At 39.4% G+C, this 8,479-nt stretch overlaps 1 protein-coding gene across 1 annotated transcript in view; it reads left to right on the top strand.

The window, feature by feature from the left end:
* The first annotated feature begins 8,176 nt into the window (after positions 1–8,176).
* The window catches only part of rbp4 (retinol binding protein 4, plasma), a 2,346-nt gene continuing 2,043 nt past the window's right edge, over positions 8,177–8,479 (top strand). Inside the window, exons 1-2 of the mRNA XM_048233300.1 lie at positions 8,177–8,265; positions 8,473–8,479. The exon at positions 8,473–8,479 is cut by the window's right edge and continues 113 nt beyond it. The gene's annotated coding sequence lies outside the window, so the exon portion shown is untranslated. The remainder of the gene's footprint in view (positions 8,266–8,472) is intronic.

Raw genomic sequence — 8,479 nt, 5'->3', positions numbered from 1 at the left:
ACAAGTGTGGACTGAAAAGCAAGGCTTTATATACAGGGCATGATGAGTGGTGAATGCAGTGCAGCTGGTAGGTAAACGAGGGTGAGGCAGAGCAGAGCAGGAACAGGTGGAGGTCATCAGACTTCAATCAGCGCGTGTTACCAGGCAGAGAGAGAGCTCATGACACATACATACATACATAGATGAATAGATAGATCGATAGAGAGATACATAGATAGATAGATAAATAGATAGATAGATACATACATACATACATACATAGATAGACAGATACATAGATAGATAGATAGAGAGAGAGAGAGAGATAGATACATACATACATACATACATACATACTGTACATACATACATATATACATACATACAGTACATACATACATGCATATCGATTGTTGCCTCAAATATGTTGGTCTACATGTATGTTGTCTGTGCTTTGACTCTTGTCTCCTGGCCCCGTAGGTCAGAAGTGACAGGAGACAGGTTCCTTCAATATGTTGTGCCAATTTTCTGATTCTGAATTACTTAATTAATTTTTAAGTAAATTTTTTGCTGACACAACTGTCAACAAAATCTGATACAGGCCCTTGAAACCCATAAACAGACTACACACAAACAATTGAAGAATTTGATTTCAAAACGCTAAATCTCCATTTTTAAAAACATGAATAAATCATGTTATTTAATTTTGTGTTGCAGGTAATACCAATAACATTGCAGTTGTTTTGTTTTGATTGAGTAAAGATAAATCAATAATAACCCAACAGTTCTGCTGAAATTACTGACTTATGGAAATGGAGGGTATAGCGTTTTTTGAACCAAACTCTTCAACTAAACTAAAATGAAATATCAGTCCCTTCAGGATGGGTGGGTACTTGTTGTGAATGTGGCAAAAAGTGACTCGCAGCTGCAATTGCAGGTATTCCATCAAGTTGAAGTTGTCAAAACACAAGGTCCCGAGGGCCTGGTTATGCGACAATAATTTCAGCTTAATTGTTTGTCTCTAGCCTGCTGTGGTCTTCCATTCTGTTTTTCACTCCCCTCTTCTGCACCTTCATTTAGTTCAGTGCCCGAGTTGAGATGAGTGTGTGAGTTTTGCATTTTTGCCAAAGATTTTGTGATATTGACCTTCAGTGTTGAGGTCTGTTGTTATAGACTCTTTCAACAATAAAAAAACAAAACAATGCTTGAACGTTCTATTTGGTTCCCAATCTACTTCCTCTGCATTAAGATAACATATGGAATGTTAAAACGGAAGCCTTGTGGGGCCACCTATGATGCTGATAATGGAACTCTCTTGAGAGGGTCGCTATGAGACTTTGCAAAGAAAAAGGGACCACAGTGCTCATCGGAATATTTTGCCCAAACAAGGGACAGGGAAATCATATCGGGGTCCAAGCGTAGGAAATGGGGTCAGTTTGGAATATAAATGCCGTCATCCAGTATCAGCGCTATCAGAGCTGTGTTTACTTTGCCCGGCATAGGGTATACTTGGATCACCATCATGTCAAAGCCATCGCTTAACTCCACCAGTTTGAGTGCCTGAAAAGACTCGGCATTCCTGTCTGTCAGTGTGAGCGCAAGCAGAAATACTGGGTTGACCTTTCACCCCGTGAGTTTTTGGACAAAGTCTTATTTTTGAGAAGATGTGTCTTAGGACCCGATTGGTCCAGCTGAGTCAACCAACCTAGAATGTTTTTAATTGTATTTTGTAAAGTAATGAAGATTGAAGGACCAAAACATAGTTTATAAATATAAATATTTGGAAGAGAAACAGTGTGTGGGAGTGTTTTGAGTTACAGAAGATGCGTCCTAAAAGTATTAATCTATGTACACAGTTTACGGCAACGGTCCACCGAGCTTCCATTTACTGTGTATCTTGTTTGACCGTGAAGTATTATATAACTGTCCGTTTATGGTGATAGTAAGATGATGTATGATTGCCCTATAACAAAGTCCTTTTAGGCAAGTCCCTCCACTCAGCGGCCATATCGCAACACTTTTTGGGCACTCATCGGGCATCCAATTCGACAGAAGTGCGCGTGCTCCAGCAGCGAGTTCACAACATATGATTAGCACAATGTCTTCACAACACACCATATAATTGGCTCAATGCATTCACATCACACCACATGATTGGCTCAATGTATTCACATGTCGACGTTTTACCGAGGAAGGGGTGGGATATGTGTAGACAACGGCGTTACAAACTAGCTCCATGCATTTCTATGCAGGATTTTTTGAGTGCTGTGTCTCCTCATTAGAAAGTCTCTGCCTATAACTTGCCACATTCAATATTGATGATGTAAAATGGACACCCGTATGTGCCACAAATATTATATAAAAGTTTCATGAACATTTTACTGAACATGTTGTCACGGTTACATTACTCAGTTGGACACAAACAAACACAAACAAATAATACCAACTACCACATGATTCTCTGTGATTGTCTTGTATGCTAACACAACTGTTGCAAAAACGTTTGACAGACAAGTTTGAAGATTGCATTGCAGAGGTCTCCAAAAAGAGTTGCAGATAAATTATTAAAGAAAATGCCTTATGAAAGGCTTTGTCTCAGACCGAAGAAATAAGGAAGCTAGAATAAACTGACTTAACTAATCATCAAAGCTGAGAGTTGCTTTGTTATTAGCTCAATCTGTGTTCAGAGGGAGTGATTCTAATAGTTCAAACAGTCCCAGAATTGCCATGAAATTAATTACTTTGGAGATTACATCCATATACGCAGACACAGACATGAAACCTGCTCCTAGTCTTCCTTGAAGTCATTCTATTAATCTCCATATCAGAGGACTGGCAGACTTGTGCCCAGTACACTCTAAAAAATAATACACTGGCTCAACTTAAAAAAATTGAGGTAACAATTTGCATGGATCTTTTTAAGTAATTTCAAATCAAGCCGTTTTTGAGTAAATATTGTGAGACTTATATAGCCTAGTTAGAACAACTGAATTATATTATATGATCAAATTAATATAATTAAGTTGATTCAACTTAATTAAGCTTTTAGAGGACAAATCAGGTTGATTGTGCTAAACTAATTGAGTTCTTCTCACTATAAAAGTCTCACAATATTTACTCAAAAACAACTTGAGTTGAAATGAATTAAGGTAACAATTTGCATGGATCTTTTTAAGTTATAGTAACTTACTTCACTTCTGTCTGAATAAAAGCACACAGCAATTTAAATTTTCTGAAAGCATTGTTTATTTTTAAAGCAATGGCAACTGGTCCAGTTGTGCAATGAATGAATGTACAGATCCGTCTGAATTCGTTATTTATCTGTATAAAAGAAAGGCACAATGTTAGAAAATTTACCTCAAGACAAACAACAAAATGAACAAAATCTACAACGGGGTTTGCAGGGATTGACATAGAATATTTCTCAAACTTCAAAAATAAATAAATGTTGGCCTACCTATTATGTTCAGGTTAAGCTAAGAATGTCAAATGGCCCACAAACCTTCATAAATAGTGACAATGTTAGGCTTAACTAGGACGACCAAATATGATCCTCAAACACGTGCAGTGTTAACACTAGCAATGCTAAAATGTTAAGTGCTGAATACAGCTGCCACGGTGAAGTTTGAAGACACCAGACAGCTAAATTTACCTTTACTAACTCCAAATTATCAAAGGGCAGGCTGCAGGTAACTTTGAAGACGCCAGCTACCAAAGTCATCTTTTCAAATGGTTTAATTACTGTGCAAGCAGCAGCTAGCTTGGAAGACACGATAGCTAACTGTCTGTAGATAGCTAGCTAAATCCATCTTTTCAAATATTCAGCAAAAGGGCAAGCTGTAACATTAATTTCATATGCACGTGACAATGATTTTGATGCACTGTGTGCCGTTGTTTGATAGCTGTTGCTTTTAAAACAAACACAAAAATAGTAGGCTAGACTACTTTGCACGTACCTTTGATGTTCGATGCAGGCTACAGGATCCTGTGCCAGCATTTCTGTTACTTCTCAGGCGGGGAGCGTACCTATGTTCCCCGGGACCTATGTTCCCCGCTATTTGTATGGGACCGGGGAACATAGGACCCTTTTTGTAGAAAAGGGTCCTATGTTCCCCTCCTTGTATCTGACCACGGAAATTGCATGGGATATGCTTGCGAGTGCACATTTCGTGCACAAACGGTAGCAAAGTGTATTTTTCAATGTTGCTTGCCGTAGCACACCAGGTAGACCTACACATACGCCGCCGCGATTGCAATATTGACACAAGCCAGAAGGGCGATTTTCCTAACTTCCACGTTGAGCATAGCGGAGTAAAAGAATAGATGAAGAACATTTTTTATAACATAGGCCTACAATGGTTTTACTTGTGTAGTGCTTACTGAATATAACGAGTTCAAAGTTAACATTCTAGGTAACTTTGCATTGTCCGCTTAAATTGAGGACAGCAACACACACGAGCTGCACCTCTCACAGAAGAAACGCGCTACAACTACATGCCTTTTTAAGTTGATATTTAATTGGTTTGTTTTGTTAATTTTTCCGTTCGCTGGCACGCTGCAGGGGGGACTGCGCGTTGCTCCGAAGCCCCTTTGGTCTGACTCGTCAATAATCCAAAAATGTCCCTTTGGGTCTACAGCCCAGTATAGTTTGATATCTCTTTGTTCCATTAAAATTAATCCCATTCTTCCGACAGCTCAACCAAAGGCTATTTTAGATCACCTCCTTCACCTCTTGTACAGTAAGAATCAACAATGACATGCCAAGTGCAAAGACAATGACAAGCTTGGGACTGAAGCCATGCAGACTCGGCTAGATTTAAACATCAGGCCGTTGCAGCAAGACAGTGAGCCAAAAATCATAGTAAAACAGGTGGGGCTGTGTCATTAGGCTGATTGCCACTGACACCAGCTACTGTTACAAACAAGACTTAAGTGTCTCAATTAAATCAATTAAACGTGACTATATCGCGACTGGGCTCCTTTTCTGCCTCTGTGCAAAGAACTTCAGTTCGCGGCGCCCCCTCTTCCTTCCGTCATCACAAAGTGTTTTCCACCAAAAGCTGTCACCGGTCCGCACGTCTGTTGTAACTGTGTTGACTGAAGGGATTGTGTGTTTCTGGTTAAATAAAACGGATATATGTGAGTGTGTGTATATGTGAATATTTTCCTTATTTATTGATGTCATAAGCATGCTTTATAGGTAGCCTAAGTTGAGTTTATGCTAACATAGCCTAGCATTATTAACTTAAACTCGTCTCTCTTAGCATCTGTTGAACCTTCTTTTCATCTTCTGAAATTATCGATGCGCATTAAACCGCATATAAGTCAAGCAGCTATTTCAAGCAGCTACTGTTACAATTAAATCGATTAAACGTGACTATATCACACTGGGCTCCGCACTGCGCCACAGTGCAAAGAACTTCAGTTTGCGGAGCCCACTCTCCTTCCCTCATCACAAAGTGTGGGCACGGAGCAACAACAACCCGCGCCTTGCCGTGCGGCTGCAGTCTACTTGGAAGCAGTGGGGAACATAGGACCCTTTTTTCAAAAAAGGTAGCGGGGAACATAGGACCCGGGGAACATAGGGATGACCCCCTCAGGCGTGGTCTGGAAGGTTCTGAACGTTTAGTCGTGTTATCAGCTTTATAAGTTTGGTCACGAGATTTACAAGTTTCAGTAACTTAATACTTATTGTTAGGTGAAAGCAAGACTGTGTGTTGAAAATCCATACATTAATAAGTTGAGACAGCTTTCTTTCTTTTTCAGTATGACAAACTCCTTAAAATAAGTTGTCAACTCACCTATACATGTACAAGTAACAAACTTAATTTTTTTATGTCGAAAATGTTCTTCATTTTAAGTTTCATCTACTAACCTCATGAATAATTTTTTAGAGTGTACCGCTAGATTTCCTGATTGGGGTTTTGTTGACGGTAGTAGCAGTGATCAACGGCTGCCAAATCATGTCACACTGACCCCTCCTTTACATTTGTTTTCAATGTGTCTTGATCCAATCACAAAGTGGTCAAGTGTAAACAATCACAAAGATGTGTTGTGATCTGATCACTCAAACCACTTGCTTATAGGCATTTGACCACATGTCTTTTCATAGTGTAAAGGCTAATGCGTTCTGCAGGACACTGGGAGTTATAAGTCCTGCAACATTGTCAGTAACAGAATCTACACACAACTGCAGCAATGTCTTTCGCTGTACGTGTAAACAGTGATGTGCCATGGCTGATCACCAAAGACATATTCTGAAGACTAATGTAAACATGCCAATTGAAACCCTACATTTAAGAATCTTCACAGACTATTGGGACAGACAACCAGTCGAAGACAGAAGTAATGATTTGTTTGTTATCAGGCGAATGGCCTCCCACACGAAGAAACAATATATTCCATATAATCTAGACCTTCAGTCATGAGGTCTGTTGTTAGGATGAATGCTTTCAATGCTTTTAGACTTTACAAGGAGTCTTTATAAGTGCTGCATATTTCAACCCGTGTGAGAGGAATGAAGCTGGCTTTGTTCATTCTAATTAACCTCATATATTCTGAAACAATTACTCTATTACAGAATGCTATGAGATTGAGGGGTAATTTTATGCAGCACAGTTTAACTTATTGAGGAGTTAATTCTTTTCCTGGCTCCTTCTGGAATTCTAAGCGAATGATCTATAGTTTCAGTGTTCTTTGTACAGTCTATGGAAAAAATACCAGAGGATAATGTTCACATCATAGTGTGGAATTCTCGGTTTGTGTATGTTCTAATCACATATTTGTGACCGCCTGCAAAAAAAGTGCACGGTGTGACTAGTAGACCTGTTCCAAGACATCGAAGACATAACATGCATGTCATATGTACATGTAAGTAAGTACACTTAATAGGTTTATTCCACTGTATCAAAGAGTAACAAGGTTGTAGCAGCACAGCTGTTACATGTACACTGAAGAAAATGAGGCCTTGACTGGAGCTAAGAATGGTTTGTATATCAAATCTATCATGACCAGATTTACCCCATCCAGCAGATCCAGCCAATTGGCAAAGTTTTGTAAAAGCACTCAGAAAGCACTCAGTATTGAAATGTAACAACTAAATGTAGGTACCCACAAAGACATAATGCAAGTACAATGAGAGTACCTGATAGTACATGTTGTTACACAGGTTGTACCACTGTACCTAATTAGGTAGGTACACTGTAACAGTGACACGTTAAAATAAAGTGTTACCGTAAACAGCCACTGCTTGCACCAGAATGCTGCCTATACTGTATCTCCACTTTCTCCACGACCCCTCACAAATGCATAAAATAACCAAAGCACAACATGTCATTATGCTCTCCCAGAATGAAGTCTGTTTGTACAGAACAGGCCATAGGTTTTCAAAAAATTGCACCAAAAATGGGTGATAATGATATGTACATTTGCCCTATTGCACTGTTCAGCTCAATCCATCAGTTCCTTGTGAATGCAGTTACATAATGGTCCACGTGTCTGGGAATGTTTTTGTGGGGAGGCAGGTTTTTAGGCACCCCAAAAGGGAGTATATGATCCAGATTGTAAAGCTACTGAGTTGCAGATAGTATGAAAAAAGAGTTTTGAGAGTATGAAAAAAGAACATGTCATTCAAATACTTAGACAGACAGATAGATAGATAGATAGATAGATAGATAGATAGATAGATAGATAGATAGATACTTTATTGATCCCCAAGGGGAAATTCAAGGAAGTGTGGTCTCAATATATCATTGATGCAAGTTTATTACATTGTGCACATTTAAATATTTCTGTAGGTTGTATACTGTAGGTTGTCTAGTATTTTGAACCTGGGTGGATGAAGAGAACCAAAGTAGTTGGCACATACCATAGCTAACAAAACAAGTGAGGGCATGCTCTCTCAAGGACACCCAGGGGATGCCTCTCACTCTCTTGCTAAACGCATGAGTTCAAGCCTGCTTTACTGTTTTCCAGATGTTTTCAGACTTCTTTCAAAGTCAAAAATGCTGAGGGGAAAAAAACATACCCCCCCTCCCCCTCCCAAACACAAATATACCAACACACATACACAGTTTTTTTTTTTTAGAAGCACAGGGGTCAAGTTTGCAGAACTCTCTGGAACATAGGGACCCCTGCAGTTATGTAAAAATCTCATCCAATCAAAGTGGTTGTGAGGAGGAGACCTGTGTGATGTTGCGAAACGCTGGCCCGAGGCTAGTCCATATAAAGCCCAGCAATGAGGCCCCGAGCTTCACTGCTACCTCTGACTCTACTCAACAAATCAAGGTAGACTTTCTCCCACTTATTCCTAGTTTTTTTATTTCTTATTTTATCTTATGTCTGAGAGAGGCACGGGAATACTGTGGTGTAGTTGTTGGGGTTTTTTTCCTCTCCGTGCGGTGAACCATGAGGATATTTGTGAAACATGATGGTATTTTTTTTTTTACATTGATCTGTTGTGTTACATGATTGGTCTTCCCCTCTGTTTTCCAGACACAGC

Source organism: Alosa alosa, chromosome 22 (genome assembly GCF_017589495.1).
Source record: "Alosa alosa isolate M-15738 ecotype Scorff River chromosome 22, AALO_Geno_1.1, whole genome shotgun sequence".
Classification (NCBI taxonomy): Eukaryota; Metazoa; Chordata; class Actinopteri; order Clupeiformes; family Clupeidae; genus Alosa; species Alosa alosa.
Note: the sequence above shows the minus strand (reverse complement) of the source record. Positions and strands in the feature narration are given on the sequence as shown.